We start from the raw sequence: 9,166 nt of genomic DNA, 5'->3' as shown, positions 1-9,166 counted from the left end.
GAACCAAATGACAGAGAAGACCAAAATGTGGCTTATCATTTATAGTTTCTTAACTGTGTTGCAAAGCGCTTAACAATAAAATTAAAACAGAAAGAAATGAAAGAGAGTTAAAATATTCAAGGTTTACTGCTTCCACCTTAAAGTCCTCATGATCACACTGGATGTTGCTTACAAGATTGAAGGTATGACAGAAAATGGAGCAGCAGACCAAGAGTGGCATCAGGTCCAAAGGCTGAGGATCACCTCCTCACTCTTCAGGGAGATTTGAGGTAATCAAAGACAATCCTCAGAGGAACTGGACAGCAGAGATGATGAGGTGTAGACACACTTTTGAGTCAGTGAAGAAGTAATGGATGGAAAGTTGGATGAGAAATGTTGAATAAACTTCCTGTGGCCTTTCCAAACATTTTCATACCACTGCGATTGTTGTGTGCTGCCTCCTACACATGACAATGTGTCATGTCTGTCAACAAAGACACGTTGTGCAGTTACCTTTCTACTTATATATAGTAAAATACATAATATATAGTTAAAAAGCAGTCCTCAATTATTCGTCTCAAACTTATCTTTACCATCTCATGTGATGTGCTACTACAGTACACAACAAACAAATATTACTGGGATCACTACAGATGAACATTTAATATCTATATTCACATTATACAGTAGACACCACCGCTGACTATCCCTGTAACAATTTGGCCAAAATTAAGCACATTGACCATACACGGTCAAGCCATATACTGCAACCATATACTTTATGAAAAAAACATAATCTGTGCAGTATAGTGTTTAATTCAACATTGTATAGTATGTACTTTATGCATATAAGCACCCTAATATTTCTTTAATTAGTCAGTTCCTAATTATTGTTCCACAGTCATTTATTCAATCGTTGAAGATATTTGTTTTCGGCTGAGTAGTAATAAAAAGTCTGTCTGTTAATGTGCCCTCCTTCCATTCTAGACTATGACTCATATCTAAGCCTCACTGAGAGTTATATGTGATGTGAATACTTATCAAGGCAACAATCCTAAACTTGTTTCTACACATCAGCCTCTTAGTAACATATCCATCAGTGGGACATAATGTTTGCTTTTAATATGTACATCAACAACGTATCACAATGAACACAGAAAGGATGCAGATATGCTGTTCGAAAAAGAATAAAAAAGGAAATATTTTAAATGTTTTCTGGAATGGATCTTGCTTTTATTGGTTTAGGAAGATAACAGTAATTGGTGGCATTATAGGATCATTAATAAAAGATACAATGTCACATATTTATCCTGTGTGTTGCTTGTTTACCGTACCAAGAAACATTCTTTGTAAGCCTGAAAGTTGTTGTTTGTTATTGAGTGCATTTTGAGAAGGGGAGGGGGGAACGCTAGCTGACCAACTGAAATAACTGTTGTTTGACGTCATGACTTTATTTTTAGAAGGTAATATATGGGTGTGGAAGTGCCTTTTCATGTTAGAATCAAAATACAAACAGATAACATACACACACTGATGCACCCATGTGCACATGGGCAGACAATCACGTGTATGTGTGTGTGGTCAGATGAGCACTTTTTTTCTAATACCAGAAAAATGCATATTCACACCTGCTGACGAGCTAAAATGTTTGCACATGTACTAGTATGCAGCGACTGAAAGGATGTTCGTCAACTTTATTGAAACACTTCAAATCTGGATATATTTTGAGTTGCATTAGACATTGAAGGATTTCAGATATATTCTTGTCTGTAACATTATGTAATATCCTCACAGTAGGTGAAAGTAGTTACTGGGATTATCATGTTGTCTCCTGGTTTTTCATTCACATCCAAATATCTGAGCTCTCATGGAACTGTGCAATTCTACATGCATAAAAAAGTATTCACTTTCAAATATGTGTGAAACACTAACAAATATATTTGGGAAAAGGTGTGGTTGGAAAGAAACATCTTTAACACTTTTCAAAAGAACTGTTACAAATCGCGTCACAGATTATACATTTATGTAAAATTAGGGCAAGACAAAGTCAATAGATAAAAGACACTATTACAGATAGATAGGGCTGCATATTAAACAACTCTGCTTTTTGGGTGCCATCCGAAATGTGTCTGTTGCACAAAGTATTGAAAACTTTCAAATACTGAAAGCATCAAGTGATGACCTCAGATTTACTCAATGTGTGATCAGTTAGTTAAGATTTAAATCATAATTTTGTCCAAATATTTTTATTTATTTATTTGCTTTTATGGCTGTTTGTGCAAAACCTTTATCATTTGATAAGTTTGACCTTTTTTTTGGTAAATTAACAAAAATTATTTGTAGAAAAACATTTATATTCCTGCCCCAGTATTAAACAATAAAATGATACCCATTGCCACAGACAGAAGGTATTAGCAAGCTGGAGGTTGTATAAACCATAAAATGAAAATTAGTATAATTATCACTATTATAAAAGTGATGATAAATCAGTCAGGTTCTTCATATATGCTTCATTGTGCAGTTTTATAGTTAAAATTAAATTGAATGTGATAAACTCTTGGGACCCATTAGGAATTTCTCCTGTGTTTTCATGTTTTTATTTCTCAATTAAGCTGTAAAATTATATTTTGATACATTAAAGTCCTGCCTCCTAAAGGGACCACCTCCATTTTTTATTTGTCTTTAAAGCACTTTAATTAATTTAAATTTTCTGAAGCCAGACACACAAAAACTCTGGAATAAAGAAATAAAAAATGGAAATGTTTTTTTTTTTTATGTAGTAGTAGAATGCAGTATTTTGATTTATAGTGTGTGAGATTTCAATTGATCATTTTACACAGTAAACGTATGCTTCAGATTTCAAAGCAACTATAATATCTATGCATCATTGTTCACTCTGCTTCACTCTTTGTGTTTTCTGAAACCATTTATTGCATCATGTACTAAAAAAAGGGGAATTTCATAAAAAAAATACATTTTAATAAATATATTGAAACTATATTGAATCCAAATTTTGGTGATCAGTATGGAAGTCTAGGACTGCCAATATTAATAACAATCAAATTTAAATTTAATTTGCCATTTATGTTTTGAATGATGTACAATACATTTTAAATTCAAAAGGCTACACCTGTTAACTTTTTCTACTCACAAATGTTTAAAGCCAGACCTAAATAGATTCATTGAAGGATTTGAAATGATTCAAATTAAATACTGGGTTCAGGACAGATAAGACTCCTGGAAAATTAGGCTTTCATGCAGCTAACTTTTCAAATGTTATTAATGTATTTATTTATTGAGAAAAAATATACAATAATTCTATGTGAGACTGTTTGTCTGTGTTCTTAAAATTGTATATCGGGACATTATGCACCATTTCAGTTGCTAGTTAAACTACTATTCTAAATTATTGTGCAATGTATATTAAACAGCTGGTAGCCATATAACAATGTTAATGCTATTAACTCATTGATGAAACTAATCTAGCCACGTTTATAAATATTTGAAAACAGCCCATCTTTTATTCAAGGGCCAAATTACAAGTACAATGGTAAACTTATCTGCCAGGGACAGCAGATGAAAATTAGCCTGTATGGCCAAATCTGGCACGTTTACATGTTGGACTCAAGCACTAATGTTAATTCATGTGCATTTCTTCTTAAATAAATAAACAAACTATACAGTAGGTGTCCTGATTTAGTCAGTTTATAATACTTTATACTCAGCTGCTATACAGTAATATACTGACACAGCAAGTTGTGCATTATTGCCAAGATATTCTCAAATTAACATAAGAATATGATAACATTAAAAAACTATGTATGTATGTAAAAATATATATTTTCAAGGTTCTGCTGTCCGATAAAATTACAGAACACAAAAATCTTCCTTTGACCTTTGAGGTTTAAAGAAATCTTAAAACAAAGCTTCAGTACAATAATGGTAAATATGAATGAATGTATGAATGGATAAATGGATGAATGAATGAATGAATGAATGAATGAATGTGGGTCTGTGTTTACATGTGCATCTAGTGTAAAATTTCCACTGAAAATACCAGACAGCTTTTCAGTCAGTAGGGGGAGAAAACACTTCATCCCACTCTCAGTAGCTCTTGGTCTCTCTCTGTCTCCTGAGTTTCCCTCCCTCACTGAAGGCAACACCATGAGTCAGAGCATGGCACATTGACATGAGTGGCATGGCCAGCCTTACACAGAGTCATAGATAAAGCCTGGACTTTATTTCACTGTCCAGATTTTGTGAATATACGTTGTTCTTGAGGAAGTCTTAGATTGAACAAACTTTTAGAACACACCGTAACTCAAAAACATGATTGATTGTTTGTGAACACAACATGGAAGCTGCCATATTCTACAATCAGAGCTTTGAGGAACTGGTCAAGAGCACAAAATTGAAAGATTGAGGGACAGGAGTGTGATTTAGTTGTGATTATTTCAGTCTTCTAGTAATTACATTCATATACTGTATAACTAATTTGAAATACATGTTGTTGAGAGAAACATCATGCCACCTAAACTATGTTTTTTATCTTCATAATTAGGAAACATTTTTAATGAACATATCTAAATGTTGACAGAGAACATATCGGTATGTTTTACAAATGAAACAGACACATATTTCTCATAACATCCCATTTAATGACCTGATAGAGTCGACATGGTGGTTGTGTACATTTAGTACCTTTCACTCAGCTCTTTCTATCCGAAGGTGCTAAGGATTTGTGGAAGCATAACTTCAATGGCATGTTTTTATATTAGTGTCTTTAACTCTGCAGACATCTGTTTGAGTCTTGTTCTGTCTTTGACTCAGCTTGGAGGTGACAGTGATATCATCCTCTTTAAAATAAAACTTACTACCAGATTCTGACTATAATAAAAACATGCTCTTAAAGCATCCAAAAGTATCTTGGGAGGTACAAAGGGCAAAGGCCGGGATTCAGCAACTGGCAATGACAGAGCGTAGGTCAGGTTAGGTCATAGGCAGGCCAGCGTGCAGGCCAAAGAGGGAAAACAGAGGACATGCTTGGCAAGTTAATGAAGTCAACATTCATATTAGTTTGATGGTTCAGGTTTTACACTTGTTAGAAAAGTCTAACAAGACATCACTGAAACTTATTTGTCCATTTAGTGTCTGTTTTTTTATAATGTGTTGTTTTTCCACTTTGGTTTTTGTATGGAGCAATCAAAAAGGTATGTTCACAGTTTCAAGTGAATTGCTTGTCAATGCAAAGACACAGATAGATGCAAGTTTGTGTGCAGTGGGTTATTTGAGCTTTTTTGCTGAAAACATGATTGATTAAATGGGCAAAGTGAACCAAAACAGTAAGACGATGGGCCGTAAGACCAAAACAATAAGCTGAAAGATGTTATTGCTAGTCAAACCTGTAAAGCTTGCTACAACTCTCCCTGTAACAAGTTGTCCATCTGAGATTGAGACGTTTTGTTCAGGACTAAAGAGTCTTAAGACTTATTTACACTCTACAATGATACAAGGAATAATAAATCATAAAGCAATTAGTGAAACACCTCAAATAGATTACAAAGAATGCCACAAGGAGAAACATGTTCCTCATGAAGAGCTGATGTTAATAGCTTTTACCCAAATATAAGGATTTGTTAAGTGTGTGTATAGCATTTTTTTTAATATGTATGGTTATTCTTTGCTCTAATTAGTAGTTTAGTTGATACAAGTTATTTATATACGTATGTTATTAATTTGAGCCTTACAATATCAGTTCATTTAAGAGTGATTTCAGAAAGTTCTTTGACTTTATTTGTTTTATGAATACCTGTATACAAGTGCAATTCTTTACAAAACACAGCTATCTAAAGCTGAACAGTTAAGCTGCAGTAAACCAGGGTTCATGTCAGTGAGCCACAGACGCAAAACCCACACCAACACTCAAGCACAGCAATACAAGAAATACAAATGAGGAAGTTGCCATGTGAAAGCATGATAGATGGGATAAATATGATGGCTGAATGCATCTTAAAACCAATCAGAAGGCAAGGGCAGACTAGTAGGGAAAAAAGTGAGTCACGATTTCTATGTCTGCCTTTGCCATATGTTGTGGAGTGCATCCTAAATAACATGGAAGCTATAAATAGAAAAATGTGAAAATGGCATCACACACACATACACACGCGCGCGCATGCATGCATGCACGCACGCGCACACACACACACACACACACACACACACACACACAACACAGACATGTTGTGCATTTTAATTGTCTCACCGTTTGAAGTAACTCAAAGTGAATATGTGATTTGTCAATTGATTCTTTTTCTCCCAGGCTATGAATAAAATGCTTTAATTATTGATGCTCTGACGTCAGATGTCCGCTTGAATGTTGTATGTGGTGCAGACCTCTTTCTCCGGGCAAGCTACTCCCCCCACCTCGCTCTCAACCCAACAGCACCCCCCACCACCAGCGTCGCCGCCACCACCCCTCCCCAGCAGACACCCTCATGCTCCCCATAGCTGAGCATATTCTACCTGGCATGAATGGAACTTGAACACGTTGCATGCAGCTTGCAGACAGGCGTCAACCAATTGGAAGGAAGTTAATATAAAAATGAAGTCTGTTTCTCCATAACTGCCACTCCTCCCCTCAATCTACTGCAATCCTCCCCACACGAGGCTTGTCCGTGCCATGCCATCGTAGCACTGCTACCGTGTAGAGCAACTGATATCTCTTGTTAAATTGCATATCAAAATGTGTAGAAACTGGTTAGTAAGATTCTGACAGATGTTGATTTTTGCCAAATCTCTGGTCCATTTCAGGGTGTGTTCTCCTCTAGCAAAGCGAACATGTCTATTTTTTCTCATAGAAAAAAACAGAGTTGTAGTATTGCTATTCTTTTCAGTTCAGCTCTGTACTATTAGATGTAAAGAAAGCGTCCCAACTAAGGTGGACATAAGATTGGTCTTATTGAATGAATTTCTCCCCTTTCTGCCACTACAAATTTTGTTTTGTTGGTTTGGTTAGTGTGAACATTTACATTTATAAATACATTATCAATTAGTCTGCTGGTTATTTTACTCAATAATCATTTGGTCTATAAAATGTCACAACATGGTGAGAAATTACCATAACAAGTTCCCAGAGGCCAAGTAGGCATCTTTAAATCTGTTGTTTTGTCTGACGAACAGTTCAAAACCCAAATATGTTTAATTTAGAAGAATATATGACAATAACTGTACAGTCAAGGCAGCATATCCACAAATTAAAAAATGCTGGAGTATGTTTGAGATTTCTGCAAAATAAAAAAAGCAAAAGTTTCTAATGATTTTTCTGTCAATCAACTAATTGTTTCAGCTTCACTACGACCTGAGACCTGTTCAAGTTTGATAGTCACTGAAATACAATAAAAGTAACCATTTGAAGATGGCATGTCTAAGACTAATTTACCACTATTTAAAAACAAAATAACAAAAAACACATTTGCTCTCATTTTGATGTCAGAGTGGCAAGAGTTTAAATATGGTCTTTGGTTAGTCTTAGATACGTTAATGATTGTGATAATGAAAGTCAGTAATTCTTCTTTGGAGGACCCATTTATCCTCTTTATTTTTTTTTTTTTTCCCAATAAGTTCTGGCTGTTAGGAGAGGCCCTGGGTGGGTTAAGCGCTGAAGGTTTACGGGGTATTTTGTGTCTGAGCGGTTATAAAAATATGTAAAGTGTTGTTCTGCTAGTGATGGGTGAATTATCACAGCTCAGATGGGCCAGCTCTGACCTATCACTAACAATATATTCTGCATTATGAGCACCTTATCAGCATAAACCTCCACTGCTGAGATACAGAGGCATTTGCTCTCTTAACCTGACATGGTTAGGTCTGGAGGATAGGATGTTGGTCTGTTGTGCTGTTCTTTGTCTAACTACCAGTGTCGATGAAAGGTGTGACTCACTGCTCTTGCAGCACCAAACTGTGCTGTTGTTTGTACAATATCAATACTAAACTATCGTTTTCACAATGTCAAGGTCTCTGAAAAAGCTTTTTCACCTAATGACAAACCTTCAGACCTGTCTTGGGTGTTACCTCTTTTTTTTGTATCCTTCTCCGACTACATTATAAACAAACAAAAAGCTTTCACCATCATGAGATATAAAACATTTCATGCTTGATGAGTACCCACCCCACAGTGTGGAGAGACAAAAACAGACAGGCATAGCTAGGACTGGCGTATGCCATGGATGTGAAGAGATCCTCTTGAGGAGGCGGAGGGATGGAGGGAGGCAGAGGCACATTGAAGCAGATGCAGAGAAATGTGAGAGGGTGTCAGTGAGACTGGCGATGACGCGCTCATGGCTGCGGAGAGCTGGCGAGGCCGCGGCCCTGGCTCTGACTCACCTCATCCCCACGGGGCCTCCTGGTTGACGTCACTCAGCGTGCGCTGTGGCATTTCACTGCTTCAACTTCTTTGTGAGCAGCAGCCACACTTGAGCCTTTCTCACATCTGAGAGACTGTGCATTTGTATATCTGTATATCTATCTATTTATCTATCCATCTATCTATCTATCTATGTCTGTCTGTCTGTCTGTCTGTCTGTCTGTCTGTCTGTCTGTCTGTCTGTCTGTCTGTCTGTCTGTCTGTCTGTCTGTCTGTCTGTCTGTCTGTCTGTCTGTCTGTCTGTCTGTCTGTCTGTCTGTCTGTCTGTCTATCTATCTATCTATCTATATATATATATATATATATATATATATATATATATATATATATATATATATATATATATATATATATATCCATCTATATATCTATCTTTATCTTTCTCCCTATCTATGCATCTCCCTCTGAATACACTACCAGAGCTTTGTCTATTGTGCAGTTCTCTAACTATCAGTGTCGAGCAAAGGTGTGACTCATTGCGCTTAAACCAGAAACAGAGTACACTCTGTACATTGCCAATACTAAACTTTATTTCTCAAAATGTTAAGGTATCTGACAAATGTGTTTTGTCTAACATCTAATGAGAAACCTGAGTGTATCTTACCCCTACAGTTAAGTGGGGCAGGTGAATTTAATTGTGCAGATAACTCTATGTACTGCACAGTACATTTTTATCCATTATGGTATGAAACATGGAGCAGTTGTTGCTCAGAACCTTTACTTTTCTGCCATCACTGCAGCAGAGCACTACATATTTTACAAATA

Source organism: Perca flavescens, chromosome 1 (assembly GCF_004354835.1).
Source record: "Perca flavescens isolate YP-PL-M2 chromosome 1, PFLA_1.0, whole genome shotgun sequence".
Lineage (NCBI taxonomy): Eukaryota > Metazoa > Chordata > Actinopteri > Perciformes > Percidae > Perca > Perca flavescens.
This window is presented reverse-complemented; position numbering follows the sequence as displayed.